This window comes from Phocoena phocoena, chromosome 3, assembly GCF_963924675.1.
Source record: "Phocoena phocoena chromosome 3, mPhoPho1.1, whole genome shotgun sequence".
Classification (NCBI taxonomy): Eukaryota; Metazoa; Chordata; class Mammalia; order Artiodactyla; family Phocoenidae; genus Phocoena; species Phocoena phocoena.
The window spans coordinates 26,816,446-26,832,139 of NC_089221.1; the positions used below are offsets into that span (position 1 = coordinate 26,816,446).

The 15,694-nt window shown below is 46.1% G+C and overlaps 1 protein-coding gene across 3 annotated transcripts in view; it reads right to left on the reverse strand.

Moving 5' to 3' along the window:
* Positions 1 to 15,694, reverse strand: part of MTMR12 (myotubularin related protein 12) — a 62,949-nt gene that overhangs the window by 37,434 nt on the left and 9,821 nt on the right. The gene's annotated exons all lie outside the window — the stretch shown is intronic.

Genomic DNA, 15,694 nt, shown 5'->3' on the forward strand with positions numbered 1-15,694 from the left:
TTTTAAGTATTTTTAACTAAAGGAAATCAGAAAATTTCAACAAGTTGGTTCAATGTATTACACTAATTATTTAGAATTGACAACTATCAGTTGTCCCAAGTGGAGGGACAGGGATGGGCACTCCCCATATAAAGGAACAAAAGTCACAGAGCAAAGGAAAGCAGCTTAAGCGGAGTCAGAAAGAGAATAGAAGACAGTCCACAGAATGATTCCCCTCTTTCTCCAGTGAGAATCAAGGATCGAAAACAAAAGAAGATTGTTGTGTGCTTTTGAGAGAAAACGAACCTGCGTAAAGGGCTTGAAGGTAAGAACAGGAAACTACTGGACTGGCCAAAAGGTTTGTTCGGTTTTTTCCAGAAGATGGCTCTAGTAGCACTTAGTTGTCTTTAACTACATTTGAAATAATTCTGCTAGATTGTATGTGACAGCTGTCATATCAGCATGCATTTAAAAAGACTTACCAAAATTGGTGAATTTTTGTGTAGCCATTTTAATATTGAAGATGGAAGAAAAAAGCAACATTTTCAGCATATTATGCTTTATTATTTCAAGAAAGGTAAAAGCGCAACTGAAATGCAAAAAAAGATTTGTGCAGTGTATGGAGAAGGTGCTGTGACTGATCAAACGTGTCAGAAGTGGTTTGTGAAGTTTCGTGCTGGAAATTTCTTGCTGGACGATGTTCCATGGTCAGGTAGACCAGTTGAAGTTGACAGCGATCAAATTAAGACATTAATTGAAAACAATCAACATTACACCACGCGGGAGATAGCCAACATACTCAAAATACCCAAATCAAGCGTTGAAAATCATTTGCACCAGGTTGGTTATGTTAATCACTTTGATTGTGTGGGTTCCACGTAAGTTAAACGGAAAAATACCTTCCTGACCGTATTTCTGCAAGCGATTCTCCACTTAAATGTAATGAAAATGTTCTGTTTTTAAAACAAATTGTGACGGGCGATGAAAAGTGGATACTGTAGAATAATGTGGAACTGAAGATATCGTGGGGTAAGCAAAATGAACCACCACCAACCACACCAAAGGCTGGTCTTCAACCAAAGAAGGTGATGTTGGGACTTCCCTGGTGGTGCAGTGGTTAAGAATCCGCCTGCCAATGCAGGGTACACGGGTTCGAGCCTTGGTCCGGGAAGATCCCACATGCCGCAGAGCAACTAAGCCCATGCGTCACAACTACTGAGCCTGTGCTCTATAAGCCCGCGCACCTAGACCCTGTGCTCCACAACAAGAGAAGCCACCGCAGTGAGAAGCCCGCACACCGCAACTAGAGAAAGCCCGTGCGCAGCAATGAAGACCCAATGCAGCCAAAAATAAAAATAATAATAGTAATTTAAAAAAAACAACTAAGAAGGTGATGTGTATATGGTGGGACTGGAAGGGAGTCCTTTATGATGAGCTCCTTCTGGAAAACCAAACAATTAATTCCAACAAGTACTGCTCCCAGTTAGATCAACTGAAAGCAGCATTTGATGAAAAGCGTCCAGGATTACTCAACAGAAAACACATCATCGTCCATCAGGATAACGCAAGACTGCATGTTTCTTTGATGACCAGGCAAAAACTGTTACAGCTTGGCTGGGAAGTTCTGATTCATCTGCCGTATTCACCAGACGTTGTGCCTTCGAATTTCCACTTATATATTTTGGTCTTTATAAAATTCTCTTAGTGGAAAAAATTTCAATTCCCTGGAAGACTGTAAAAGGCAACTGGAACAGTTCTTTGCTCAAAAAGATAAAAGGTTTTGGGAAGATGGTATTATGAAGTTGCCTGAAAATGGCAGAAGGTAGTGGGACAAAATGGTGAATACGTTATTCAATAAAGTTCTTTGTGAAAATGAAAAATAAGTCTTTTAGTTTTACTTAAAAACCAAAGGCACTTTTTGGCCAACCCAATATGAATGTATCAAGTCAATAGTGAGCCATCCACTCTGCAGCATACCAGGGCTCAGTACAGGAGGCCGGGAACATATTTCCTCATTCTAAGTTACCGAAAACCATACGGCAGTGCAATGGGATGCAATCACTTCTAATAAGGAATCAAGGCCAGGTTCTGTGTCACTGTTTCTCAATAAAAATACCTTCAAATGCTTCTATGCTGGGTTCAGTGTTTATCAGATATTCAAAGATAATTAGCAATGCTTAATGAATTAATGGACCAAAACAACAATCATAAATGGCTGTTAACTTTAAGACGTTCAACAGGGGTTACATCTTTATGTAGATTTTCATCACTTTCATAAACAAATTTATCCCCATACTAGAATACTCATGTTATACATTCTTCTGTTAGCACCTATAATATTACTTTTTAAGTACCCATGTGCATGCTTATCTCCCTCTCTAGGACAGTGTTTCTCCAACTAGGGATTGTATCTATTAGTGGGTTGTAAATCAATTTCGTGGGTCAAAATCAAATTTTTCCATAATAAGAATAAAAAATATCATAAAGTAAAAAACTGGAAAAAGAATGACTGTTAACGTAACAAAAAGAGAGGCATGTTGGGCCCCCTCATCAACCTACCACACCATCTATGAAGAATTCTTGGCAAAATATCTGATCTCAATCTACTTGAGCTGCTATGTCAACCTTCCAATTTACAGGTTGAATACCGGGACAGAGAAACATGTTAAATGACATCATGGGGATGCAACCAATCAAATCCTGACTGTGGGAAATTCTACAACACAAAACCAGCTCTGTCAACAAATAAAAATGGAATATTTTTGGTTTGTTTTGGGTAGAAGTGCCTGGTTGGCATGAGTTTTCTGAATTTGTTGATTCAGACTGAAGCAAGGCACTAGAAGAAACTTGGGTACGTCTGAGGCAGGGAGAGCCCAGACAGCCCGTCCTGAGGCTGAAGAACAAGAGCAAAGTCATGGTGTCTTCACAGAACCTGTTTTGCGTGTGGTCTGTTTTGGAGACGACTATGATTTCCATCCCAGGAGATGCCAATAAATCAAGCCTCTCTGAGGCAGCGTTCTCAAACCTGTGGAGCGTCAGATCATCTGGGGAGCCTGCAGACACTCAGGCCCCAACACAAGCCTGAGGAATCAGAGTGCGGGGGATGCAGCTCAGCCTCAGGTTTTGTAGAAGCTCCCCAGATGATCCTGATGCACTGCTCTAGGTTACACAAGAGCGACTATTTTTGCATATGTAAATGCTATGAGTGTTTTGGTAACTTAGAAATTCTCATTAAGAGTTTTCATCATCTGTCATTGACAAAGAACTAAATTAAAGCACAAGTATTTTTGACAGGTTTATCATCTTTCTCTGAGGAAAGCAAAGCTATTCATTAAATTCAATCAGCTGTTAGAAAACTCTAGCAATCATCTTTAGTGCTTGGAACTGAAGCCAGCACGGAGAAGACTACCCTTTTGTTACATCCGAGGAAGTATCATCTTCCGATAATAAAGATGTTATACTACCCCAAACTACCTACATACATCAATTCTTGAAATGGTTAGTGATATTCTTTGTTTACATTCCATAAACAAGACAATGAGGAGACATCTTTTAGAACTCTGTCCTACCCCAAATGCCCCTTCCCCAGACAACTGTCCCCTGTGCCCCACCTCCAGGAGAGAGTCACCGCCTCCCCATTACCTGCGTGGGCTAACAGACAGCAGTACCAGCAAACGGCTAATCGTTTTATCTCCCCATTAATTTGGCTGAAGGGCCAAGAGAAGCTAATCAAACTGGCTGCTTCAACCACAGACTTGCAGATTTGGCCACAAATATGGAGCCACAGAGAAAGCTGTTCTGCAAAGAATGAGACACGTGAAGAAGATACGTGGAGATAAAAGCCCAACCCAGACACACAAGCAGTCACAGCCTGGACTCCATGGCTTTCCAGGCTCTAGCGAGGCCCACCCTCGCCTCTGGCCCACAGTTCCATGAACCACACCTGTATCTTTATAAATGGATCCTCTCGTTAGCAAAAACCACCTACAGTGGTTCTGATGATTGTCACCAACGGCATCAACTTAGACCAACTGCACTAACAACTGAGAAACCACAGGTGACAGAAGCACGTCATGCAGCATGTCAACGTGCAATATATCCGGGGGCCGCAGGATTAGGAATCGATGTCAGAGCCACCAATCTCACGAGTAAGACTGGCAGGGGAGAAGGGAAGCGGGAGCTGCACTGCCTGCTTCGTGAGCCTGAGTATTCGCGCCCAGGAAGGAGGCAGGGTCCCTGGTGGCTTTCCCTCACTAGAAATGGCAAAGGAAGACTGCCACAGACCTGCTCTCCATTCTAAAACACTGTCACAACATGGCATGTTCTCAAAGGGATGAAAATGAATCCACCAGAAGCATTTCCTGGGAGAAAAAAAAGGAAATGACTGGAGACATTTTCCCCACTCACCCTCGTCTTTGTAAAATGCCCCAGAAGCTTAGTACACATTTTTCATTTTAAAAGTAGGGACTCCTCTTCTCTAGAATAATGTTAAATACGTTCTGATGTTGGCAACAAGATGCTGACCAAAAATTGATCTGTGAAAAGGGAAAACCCACCAAGCAGCTAAGTCACGGAGGAGTCACATATCTCATGAAGTGTGTGGGAATTTCAACACTGGCTAGGGTGACAGAAAAACCACCAAGATTCCTTACAGTGCTCGACTTCCTACTAAAGCTGCCACTATTCATCAGACTTCCTTCAGCTGCAGAGAGGGAAAGGAGAGGTCAGAATAATGCAGTAAGATACACACCGCTGCTGACAAGCCAGCATCCAAAAATAATCTAACCATCCAGTGCATGTGAGCCCCTGCCTCGAATGCCATGAAACAAATCACAAGACTTTACTTATCCAAAACACAGACCGTGCAGCAATCTCATCTATTTGGAACACTGCTGAAAATCACAAAGTGAAAAAGACTTCTGAGCAGTAAAGACAGGTGTGTCCAAGTTTGTGCACTCCCCAAGCTGTCAGTCCCAGCTTCCCCTTCGACCAGATGCTTTTAACTATAATGATAAGAGCCAGCATTTATTAAGCTCTATGATGTGCCACGTAAGTATACTTCATTAGTACCTCATTAATCCTCACAACAACTCTAGGACTGGCGTTATCTCCATTTTACAGGTGAAGAAACTTAGGCTTAAAGAGGTTCAGGAACTTCCCTTTTATAGGAAAATAAGTCACTAACCAAGGGTTCGGCCCAAGCCCCGACTAACTCCAGAGCCCACATTCCTCACTGCTGTGTCCTAGTTCCAATAAACATGGTCTCCAGTTTCCTACCACAAAAGAAAAAAAGTCATCACAGCCATTGCGTATAACAGAAAACCAGTCTCCTGTTACAAAACTGATTAGAACAAATCAGAAAAATTCCCTTGAGAAAACTGCACTCCACTGTACAAGGATTTGCCTCATACAGGACAAAAGCACGTGAAAGCTAACATCAGCTACACTCCTGAGAATCTGCTGAGAAGCTGCAAAGCAGCCTGGTCGTTTCCATTCCACTGGTTCTCAAAAACTAGTTTCTTACCAAGTTCACATTCAGAATGCACACATCTCGAAAGTGTGATGGACCTAGGGCCCCTCAGCAAAGGCACAAAAAGGGAAGGGCCCTGCCAGATGATCAATGACCTTGAGAAGAATGGAGCGGGGGTCTCTACAATGAAGCTCTCATAGGCCAAAATGCTTATAAATGTTCACATCAACCCTTCACTGCTTACAAGGGCTCTGAGTCAAAAACCGAAGTTGTTATTCTCGGTTTAATTTTATCCAGCCAGAAGGGCAAATTCCAAGAGGCAACATAACATCCCTAAAGGTTCCAAAACACAATTTCCTTCTATCACATCTGGCACCAAGTGCTAAAAAGACATAACACGAACATTTTATTTCCTCCAAGTCGCTCCACTGGTCTAAAATGGACACTTAATACCCTGTTTTCTCCGCTAAAATAGAAAATCTGAGGGGAGAAATTCATTTGCATCTACATATTAAGTGGGAATCCATGTGTATCTTTGAACAAAATTTACCTTTTTTTAAAGCAGAGAGTTGTATTTTTAACACAGCCTAGTACTGACAATTTAAGTTTTGTCTTTCCCCTGGCTTCTCCAAACTTCTCTCTGTGCATGTACTGAAAACAAACAATACAGACTTGAGGCCACAGTCCAAACCCAGCTCTGGTACCTACAGACATGAACTTGGGCTTGCCATTTAACCTGAGCTTTGGTTTCCTCCTGTGTGAATGGAAACAATACCACCTCAGTATGAGGATATGAAGAGAAAAGGGTGTAAACATCTGGCATACATATTCAGTAAATGGGAGTTGTTACAATTGTTGGACCCAGCAGAATCTATGCTTCTTGATTCCTTTCTTTTTTCTCCTCCTGTCTTTTGATGACCAAACAAAGAAGTCCAACATACTACTTAAGAGTTGCAATGATTCAAGATTCTGAGTAGAATAATTTCTGCTTCTCTCTCAATCCTGTTTCCCACATGAAACTAAATTGAACCACTCAGGAGGCTTCTCAATTTTTTTTTTTTTTTTTGTGGATCAGAAACTCCTGCAATTAGCAACATCCAGGTTGGTCCTAATTCCATTTGACTTGGACTGCACAGTAATATCTGAAGTCATAGAAAAAGAAACGGCACTTTTCTGTTAATAGGATTTGTTTTCTACAATGCCTTAGGTCCTGTCCTTTGGTGTCTTTTCTTCTGCAATAGAAAGTACTTTGAACCCACTATAAGACCAAAAGAGTAGGGCTTCCCTGGTGGCACAGTGGTTGAGAGCCCGCCTGCCGATGCAGGGGTCACGGGTTCATGCCCCGGTCCAGGAGGATCCCACATGCCGCGGAGCGGCTGGGCCCGTGAGCCATGGCCGCTGAGCCTGCGCGACCAGAGCCTGTGCTCCGCAACGGGAGAGGCCACAACAGTGAGAGGCCCAAGTACCACTTAAAAAAAAAACAAACAAAAAAACACCAGTCCTGAGAAGAGAAATAACCTAGAGGACTCCAGTAAGTCAGGGTATGCAAAGAGGAATCATAAAGAAACCCTCCCCTCAAAAAAAGTGAATTTTTTCCTTTACTTTGGGAAGCGACGTGTATGGGTGGTAGGGAGAAGGCAGGAAGCGCAGAATGGAGAGTACTCATCAGCTATGTCCCACAGCTCCTTTGCCTCCGTATTTTTACAGTAGCTTTTTGAACTCCACAAGAAAAACACAGAAAGCACAAATACGGAGATAATATTTCAAAGTTTCTGTTGTTGATCCGGGGAGAACGAGCATAGTTGAATGGAGAAGAGGGGAAAGGGTTAACAGTAAGGTACAGTCCACGTCTGGATGCGCTGAATCTGGACATGGATCTTTTTTTTTTTTCGGTACACGGGCCTCTCACTGCCGTGGCCTCTCCCGTTGTGGAGCACAGGCTCCGGACACGCAGGCTCAGCGGCCATGGCTCACGGGCCCAGCCGCTCCGCGGCATGTGGGATCTTCCCGGACCGGGGCACGAACCCGTGTCCCCTGCATCGGCAGGTGGGCTCTCAACCACTGCGCCACCAGGGAAGCCCTGGACATGGATCTTAAAGTGGGTTACAGGACATGACGAGATTTCCACGTGTATGTTCCACTCCTGACCATGCTGAGTTCTCAATGTGTATAAGCTGTTGCCTTCATGAGCAAATTTACTGGATGAGTGATTAAAGGCTGTCCAACCTGACCTTCACAATTGGATGAGTAAATACAATCTTTGTCCGCCTGCCGATGCAGGGGACACGGGTTTGTGCCCCGGTCCGGGAAGATCCCACATGCCGCAGAGCGGCTGGGCCCGTGAGCCATGGCCGCTGAGCCTGTGCGTCCGGAGCCTGTGCTCCGCAACGGGAGAGGCCACAGCAGTGAGAGGCCCGCGTACCGCAAATAAATAAATAAATACAATCTCTTCCTTATTGACATCACAGATTACTACATCGTGACTCAGGGGTCACTTGCAGACTGCAGAAATCACAAGTGTCCACGCTATGAATGCCAAAGTGGCTACTTTCCAGGGCCAGCCCTTACTGAGGCTGAGAGGTGAATAATGATGACACATTTCTAGAGCCTTTGTGGCAGGCATCGTTGAAAGGGCTTTATACTTATTAACTCAGTTAATTCTCACAGCAAGCCTTGGAGTAGGGCTCTTACAGCCACTGTTACCTCCAACTCTGCAGATGAAGCAGACACCCAGCTAGAATGTGGTGGAAGCAGAGGTCAAACCTGGTAGCTGGCTCAGCCTGTGTTCTTACATGATGCCACACTACCTCTTCTGTGGAACGAACAAAGAAAGGAAAATGGGACAGAAAGATCAGTGAATGTATCTGCTAGACCCACCTGAAACCAGGTCAAAGCAAGCATCAATGAAAGAGCCCAGGGAAAGCCTAAAATTGTTTTGGAGAGGCAAACAGAGGCTGAAAGGACAGAAGCAAGAAAACAAAACACATCTACCCCCCAGGAGTAATGGCTGCTACGTGGGGAAGAACTCGGGGGCTTCCTCAACACCAGCTGAGAGCTCACCTCCTATGACTCACTCCACTGGGTCCTCCAAGGCCTTAGTCTCTGGGTGTCACCCCAACCAACCCTCAGGAGTTCAGCAGGAATCTTCGATGTACCACACTCCAGGGAAGGCTCCAACCGCAAATAACACTGCTATGTACAGTCTGGGCTACCCAGTGCTTCCCCCTTCAAGAGCATGTCATCCTAAGAGCCCCCGTTACACCTCCTTCTCCTTCACCCTCAGTACCCAGTCCTTCACCACCAAATCCGATCAGTACCGGCCCATTACATATGCCCACAACCCATGCTCCTCTCTTACCTCCACAGCACCACCCTGGTCCAAGCTACCATCATCTCCCACCCGGACCACTGCAACAGCTTTGCACCTGCTCAACCTGCATCTGCCTCTTTCTTATGCATTCTCCACCTAAAGCACGGTCTGCTCGGGATTACTGGTGGGAGGAGGGCAACAACCTGATGAAGCCTGCAAGGAGGCGCTGCACAGCCTGGTCCCCACCTCCTGGTCCACCCTGCTCTCCCACCAACCTCCTCCTCAGTCTGCATGTTGGCCACATTGGCCTTCCTTCAGCCTCTCGTGCCTGCCAAGCCCCTTCCTATCTGAAGACCAAGTTCCTTCTGCTTGGAATGCGTCTCCTTTCCCTCCTTGCCCTGTGAATCTTAAGTATCCATTGGACCTCAGGACAAGGGTCATTTCCTCTGCGGAGCCCTCTCTGTTTCCACGTTCTTACAGCCCTGTGTATCTCTCCCTCCTAGCACTTGTCATAATTGCAATTTCACATTTATTTATGTAATTATTTAAGTCTATCTCCCCACCAATCTATAAACTATTTGAGGGCAGGTCCTCTGTCTGGTTTTTTGCTTGCCATATTGTCCCAGAATCCAATACAGGCCTTGCAAACAGTAAGTGCTCAGAAGATTCGTTGAGTAATTTAATTAAGAATGGCTTTAGGTAATGAGAGGTTTTTAAAAACACTCCAGCAGGAACCAGAGAGACACATGGGAGGGAGATTAAGAGACAATATCTAGGCTTGGGCTTTGACGTGGGTGGCATCACCAAATGCTCTCATCATACTGTAAAGAACATTCCATTAAAGGCTGTCATGTACGTGGTATTAATCCAGAAAGACTAGAAGTCATGAAGGCTGTCCAGTAAGAACTGCAGGAGAGCAGGTGCCGTGGATGGGCCTGGCATCATCCCAGGATCTCCCAGGAAATTCAACCAGCATCCAGGGACAGCTGCCTCTGCACTAGCCCTGTTCTCTGGAGCAGCGGGAGCTTCTGAAACTGTCACCTGGTTTCGGGGAAGGGCCCGGAGTCCCCCTTAACCCTTTGCTCCTTCCATCCCACTACCCTTCAACCCTGATCCTCCCTGCCCAGCTGCCTCATCAGGAAATGGTCACCATCGTACTTCCAGAGCCATGACACGTGGACAAAAGTCCTTACTGACCCCAATTAAGTATCACGCTCAATGTGTAAGAAAAGAGGGCTAGCAAAGTACAGTTCTTTAACAATCAAGCAGAACTGGTTCCACTAGTTATGCTGACAGACTCTTCTCTGCAAGAGGCCTGAAAAGGAACTCATTTGAAAATGATGCAAATTTTCAACAAATGGGGCGTTAAACACCATCCCTGTGGTTTGTGCAGCACCTCTTGCTACTCCATCTGAGTGTGGACAAAGCTTGCTATTATGGCACAAAAGAACAGCAGAGACTGCTGGCACTGGTCAAAGAATGTCCAAGTCTTCAAAACTAGGGTATCTCAGTGGCCTGAATTCAGTTAGAACAGCGGCATGAACATAAATGGAGGGTAGTTCTGCCAGAGTGCGAGGATCAAGGTTGGGGTTTTTGGGTTAATTCCTATTTCAACATTTACCCTAATGCTATGGCTACTTTTTTATGTTTGTTTCTTTTAGCTTAAAAAGAGGGTAAAGGGCATGAACAGCAAGTCTTCCAGTTTCCGCACATTTTACCCCACAGGTCAAAAGGACCTACATCTGTTCCTGCTGCCGCGGTGAGTATCAACAATTCCCAGGACACGCAGCTGCCACTGCCCTCACATCTAAGAAACTTGCCCCGTGCAGAGCCAGAAGCACTCCTATTCTGGCCACATCTGTGCCAGACGAGACGTGAGAACTGCCACCCATTCTCCAGCAAGCCTGTGGCCCAAAGGAGACACACCCACTGCGACCCACCTCATACAGGTGGCCCAGCAATTACGAGGTGTCCATCTGATCTCCTCTCAGAACTACGTCTCTGAGAAGGCGTGGCCCAAAGCACAGGGTTCCCATGAGCCCGTGCAGCGAAACCAGTGAGTCAACACTCGAGCTGTATGTCTGGTTACTCAGAGGTGCAAGATGAGCCACTGCCAATAGATACCAATTCATTTCAACAGCTCCTGAGTAACCTAACTACCAAATGCCCGGTGTAAAAAGATGAAGAACTGACTTCTGCCCTTAAGATGTTTAGATAGACAAAAAAATAATAACTGGAAAACTGGGTATTCAGTGCAGTAAACATTAGACACCTGCAGAAGGTTATCTGTACGCATCATCTCACTTAATCCTTACAACTGTTAACTGCCATTACTGTTCCCATTTTAGAGATGGGGAAAATGAGGTTGACCAAGGTTAAGTGAAGCGAGACTTGAGCCTGGGTTTGCCTGTCTAGAGCCATGCCCTTCACTACAATAAGCCTGCTCCTGTCCGCCGACCACATCCTCCCCAAGGACACCGTTTCCTCTCCCTGGCCTTTCAGGCACTCTTTCACTGACCGAACTGTCATTTCTTAGGCACCTGCTGTACCAGCACAGCAAAAGCAGATGTGAACACAAGGCACAGCCCTGACCTCCTCAGAGTACATGGGAGTCTGACCACAGCACAAGCAACAGTAATGACTCGTGTACACTGCTACGCTGTGCAGGAGGCCACAACAGCAACACAGCAGACACACCTAACCGCATTCGGAGACTGCTACCCTCAGGAAGTGTCATTTAGAGCCCTGAAAATCAGCAGAAATGCGTCTGGGCCAAACGACCAACACTCTGGCTGGCTGCTCTTCCTCATCTCCTTTCTGGGCGGGGTCCACAGGACCTCTGTTCCTTGGAGAAGCTCTCCCACAACATATGCTGACAACCCTCCTCCCTTCAAATGTATCTTTACCCCAGATCTCTCTTCAGAGCTCCAGATCTGGACCCCAAACAGCCTCCTGGCCTCATGCACTGTAATGTCCCTCAGATCCTCCAAATTCACATTTCTAAGTCAGCTCATCATTTTCCCCCGCCCCTCGCCGAACCTGCTGTCCTTTGGACTCTGGCCCTACCGTACACCCAGCAGTCATTCTCAGCTATCCCCTGCCTCTCATGATCCTGTCTGCTCTGCTTCCTTAACAGTTCTAGAGTCTGTCCACGCCCGTCCTTCTCTGCTGCTGCTCTTCCTTCCAGCCGCCAGCACGCACCTTGCGCACCCCCACGATCAGAGTCTTGCTCCCGCCATCCAGCCCCCGGCGCAGCCGCTGGACCCCACAGTCCGCTCTCCCCTGTCCCGCCCACCCAATTCGTCCAGTCCACTGCCCACATAGTTCAAGTCCTCTGCAAAGCTTTCTCGGGCCTTCCCTGGTGGTCCAGCAGTTAAGACTCTGCACTCCCAGTGCAGGGGGCTCAGGTTCAATCCCTGGTCAGGGAACTAGACCCTGAATGCCACAACTAAGAGCCCACATGCCATAACTAAAAGATCCCGTGTGCCGCAACTAAGAGCCAGCTAAATAAATAAGTAGGGCTTCCCTGGTGGCACAGTGATTAAGAATTTGCCTGCCAATGCCAGGGACACAGGTTCGAGCCCTGGTCCAGGAAGATCCCACATGCCATGGAGCAACTAAGCATGTGCACCACAACTGCTGAGCCTGCGCTCTAGAGCCCACGAGCCACAGCTACTGAGCCCGTGCGCCTAGAGCCCACGCTCCGCAACAAAGAGAAGCCACAGCAATGAGAAGCCCGCGCACCGCAACAAAGAGTAGCCCCTGCTCACCGCAACTAGAGAAAGTCCACGCGCAGCACCAAGACCCAACGCAGCCAAAAATAAATAAATAAAATAAATAAAAATTACTACCTAAGTATGTGATTAGTGGCAGGTATTACTGACCTTTCCCACACCTCTCCGTTAGCTGGCTTCCTGAAACACATTCTAGTCTCATGAGTAGGGCAGGGGCACATTCAAAGACAGACTTTAAATCGGAAGCCTTATCACTGAGGATAGAGACTAGAGACTTAAGTGGATCTATCTACTGTCCTGGTCTAGGAAGCTAGAGAAATCAAAATAAGATTTGTTCCCTGGAGCTGATTCCCAGGGCTGCTGGTTCCCCGCTCCTGGCCAGGGGGCTCCGCTCCCTTCCGAGCCAGCCTGATCAGGTACCAGCTTTGCCACTGACCACAGCTCCACTCTACTAACCTTACACTGCCTTGGCAGTTGGATACAAGCAACAACTACTCTGACAATAAAGCACGTCAGCAGCACCTGAAGCCAGGGGAGCAGACATGCAGTAAGAGGCGAACTAACGATCGCTGTCTGGACTCAAGGTTCCAAGAGCACAGATGCGGGGCAGGGTTGGGACCTAGTCCTTAAGGACTCTGCTGTTTACTCATCATGCAAATCAGTTCTCAGTCACAATACATGTTCACTTCACAGGGCGAGCTGGGAACTCTCAAGAGCACTTCAGACTAAGCATCTGTTACCCGCGGAAATATATGTCTAACTCAAACACGGAAATATATAATTTGCTGGAGGTTTTACTATGTCCTGTTTCACATGTTCTACGTCATTTATTTTGACAACAGTCCTGTAAGGAATTTTCATCCCCACTTTACAGATAAGGCCAATGAAGCTCCAAGAGGTTAAATAATGTACCTGGGCTCACAGGGCTAAATAGGTGGTGAAGCCAGAACTCAGGACTTCTGATACCAAGTTTAGTCCTGATTCTTAAACTGTGTTTTGTAAAAGCTTTATTAAGACATAACTCGGGCTTCCCTGGTGGCGCAGTGGTTGAGAGTCCGCCTGCCGATGCAGGGGACACGGGTTTGTGCCCCGGTCCGGGAAGATCCCACGTGCCGCAGAGCGGCTAGGCCCGTGAGCCATGGCCGCCGAGCCTGTGCGTCCGGAGCCTGTGCTCCGCAACAGGAGTGGCCACAGCAGTGAGAGGCCCGCGTACCGCAAAAAAAAAAAAAAAAAATACATACATACATATATATATATATATATATATATATATATATATATATATACACACACACACACACACCATCAAGTGTCCCTTCAACTGTAACAAGTCTCCAGGACAGGGAAATAGGCAACAACCTCAGACAGCACCCTTACCCCAAGAGCTAAGCAATACTTACTCATTCTTGTAAAAACTAAAATACAGTATGTGTGTGTGAAAAAAAAACAACTTACCCATGTGTCATTCTAAGTCCTTTTTCTCACATTTAGATTTATTGCTTTTTTCCCCTACCTCAGATTTTTTCTTTTTGAAGGAAGAAAGTAACTGCTCACCAAGATCCAAACTAAAGCCCTCACCTGTTCTGACAGCTCATCATTTACTGAACAGCAGTGAAAGGATTACTCATGCTTCTTAGCAAAGATCACTCTTAACCAGGCATTCCCCAGGCCTTTAAATAATCCAAACACTTTAGCACATTCTCCCTATTAAGAACCTCAGGCTAGAGTGTAAATGGTAAGACCCACCATAGCAGTGTAAGCCTCAGAACCCACAGATCTGACCTCAACAAAAAGCTGGCTTAATTCCAACAGAGAGGGTCTGCTCGCTTGTTGGAACGGAAGCTGCCTAAGGAAGCAAAGAGCAGCTGGAGACACATCATGGGGAACAGCTGGGCTTCAGGTGTCCACACAGGTCACCAGCTTACCAAACTAAGCGCCACAGTGACAGCGAAAAGGGGTATTTTTAGGCAAAGCATCTCAGGCCAAAGCAGACTCTTGGGGCACAAAGACCAAGAGTAGAGTCAGCAATCACACTGAAGTTCCTCACCTAGTTCTCAACCTCAACTCCCCCAAATCACTCTGCAGGAGAAATAAAAACGACCTCTGAGTAAATGGAGTCCACAGTAATGTATTTTATTTTTGTTTCTTTGTACTTCTTTGTAGCACATACCACAATCAGTGCCCACTCTCCTCCTTCCACCACTCCAGCCAGAATGCTAGCTCCTTGCAAACTCATCTCTGCATCATTGTCTGGTAAACTGCATCATGGACTTTAACTCTTTGTTCTTCTTGTAGCCAGGCCCTTGGTCATGTGACTTTGCAGGGACTTGTTTTGGTTAACATTTTTTGCCATCTTCAATGACAGGGATGTAAACAAAAATTAAAAGTGATATATTTGGAATTTATAACCCTAAGTAAGTATAAAAGAAAGTTAAATAAATGTTCAAATGTTGTGTTCTAAAAAAAAAAAAAAAAATGACCTCTGAGTGAAGCTCCCACCAGCTACCCTCTGAGGCCCTCTCCAGGCATGGCCCTGGGCCACAGTCCATTCAGCCCTCTCTGAAGCCAGCCTGAGCTCCACAAGGCCACACTGAGTGGCCAGCACTACAGCCCTGCCCTCAAGGAGCTTACAGCTCTGTTGGGGAAATAAGAGCCACAGACATAGAACAATTATACACAAAGGAGTAGAGAATAAACACTCAAATGGCATCACCAAAACCCAGAGCTATAGACAGCCTGTATCACGGCTAAAAGGAGGACGGCAGCTAGTTACGAGCAAAGAGAATGCAAAGAGGCTGAAGTAACAAGAGCCTTCGGTACTGCCTGGTCTGGGGCTTTTCACACTGTACCTCTCATACCCTCTCTCTTCTGGTCTTTCTCTATTGTGGGGCTTCCTTTATTATTTCATTTGAAATAGCAGTTCTCCACAGGGGCTGAAGGAAGAGATCATAGTTAACAGAAAGAACACAGGTCCCTGCTGCAGGTCCCCGCTCCCACCCTGACACACACACACCCTTCCCCACCCCTGGGGCCTGTCTCAGTCTCCAGAGCAGCACTTGGGACAGTGCATTTTGAAAAAGTTGTTCAAGAACCACGCTGTTTAAAAAAAAAAAAAAGTTCCTTGCACAAAATATGTTTAAAAACACTTGCCTATGGGCTTCCCTGGTGGCGCAGTGGTTGAGAGTCCGCCTGCCGATGCAG